The 1,562-nt window shown below is 44.6% G+C and overlaps 1 pseudogene; it reads left to right on the top strand.

Annotated features, from left to right (window-relative positions):
- Positions 1–355: 355 nt before the first annotated feature.
- Positions 356–1,234, top strand: LOC110540398 (large ribosomal subunit protein eL8-like; annotated as a pseudogene).
- Positions 1,235–1,562: the final 328 nt, after the last annotated feature.

The raw sequence follows: 1,562 nt of genomic DNA on the forward strand, positions 1-1,562 counted from the left end.
GAAATGGATGATGTTCTTGATAGATGCCACTTATCAAAGCTGAATCAAGATCAGGCAAACAACATAAATAAACCTATAGCCTTAAAGAAATAGAAACCATCATTAAAAGGCTCCAAAACAATAAAGGCCAGTGCTGAATGTTTCATGGTTTTTTGTTTGTTTGTTCTACCAAGTACTACTAAATCTACAAAGAGCTAATATCACTACTCCTCAAATTATTCCAAAAAATAGAAACAGAAAGAACTCTGCCTAATTTCTTCTATGAACCATAGTCACCCTGATACCTAAACCACACCAAGACTCAACCAAGAAAGAGAATTTCAGACCATCCTCCTTTATGAACATGGATGCAAAAATGCTTAATAAAATACTTGCATACAGCTCTCTCCTCTATCTCAGCAAGATACCAAAAGGAATGAAGATCAAATGGAAGAAGGTGGCCCTGGTCCTTACTGTCATGAAGAAACAGAAGGCCAAAAAGGTGGTCAATTCTTTATTTGAGAAAAGGCCCAAGAACTTTGGCATTGGGCAGGATATCCAGCCCAAAAAAGAGCTCACGCACTTGGTAAAATGGCTACTTACATTAGCCTGCAATGTCAAAGGTCAAAGGGCCATTCTCTATAAGTGGCTTAAAGTACCTCCTGCCATTAACCAGTTCACCAAGGCCCTGGACTGGCAAAGAGCTACACAGCTGCTTAAGCTTGCCCACAAGTACAGGCCGGAGACAAAGCAGGAGAAAAAGCAGAGGCTTCTGGCCCATGCTGAGAGAAAGCTGCTGGGAAAGGAGACATCCCAAATAAAAGACCACCTGTCCTTTGAGCAGGGGCCAATACAGTCACCACCTTGGCAGAAAGCAAAATGGCTCATCTGGTGGTGATTGACAATGATGTAGACCCCATTGAGCTGATGGTTTTCCTAACCTGTCCTCTGTTGAAAGATGGGAGTCCCCTACTGCGTCCTCAAGGGAAAGGCCAGGCTGGGGCTGCTGGTCCACGGGACTTGCAGGAAGACTTGCACCAGTGTTACTTTCACACAGTTTAACGCGGAAGACAAGGGTGCTCTGGCTAAGCTGGTGGAGGCTATTAGGAACAATTACAATGACAGATATGATGAGATCTGCCGCCACTGGGGAGGCCATGTTCTGAGTTCTAAATCTCTGGCTCATATTGCCAAGCTGGAAAAGGCAAAGGCTAAAGAACTCACCACTAAAATGGTGGGTTATGTGCACTGCTAAGTTTTCTGTACATAAATATAATTACAAAAAGGTACTTGCAAACAGAATCCAAGCCCATGGTAGCTCAGCATCCAAGTGGGTGCCTTAGTAAGGGGAAGGAACAAGGACTATTTCTGACCTGAACTCAATGGCTGACTCTTTGACCTCCCCCGACCTAGGGAGGAGCAGTCTTGCTAGGCCACAGAGGAGGACCTCCCCTATCAGTGGACTCGGAAAGGAGCATGGGCGGAGATGAGGGAGGGAGGGTGGGATTGGGAGGGAATCAGGGAGAGGGCTATGACTGGCACACAAAGTAAATAACCTGTGATTAATATAAAAAAATAAAAAT

This window comes from Meriones unguiculatus, chromosome 21 (assembly GCF_030254825.1).
Source record: "Meriones unguiculatus strain TT.TT164.6M chromosome 21, Bangor_MerUng_6.1, whole genome shotgun sequence".
NCBI classification, from domain to species: domain Eukaryota; kingdom Metazoa; phylum Chordata; class Mammalia; order Rodentia; family Muridae; genus Meriones; species Meriones unguiculatus.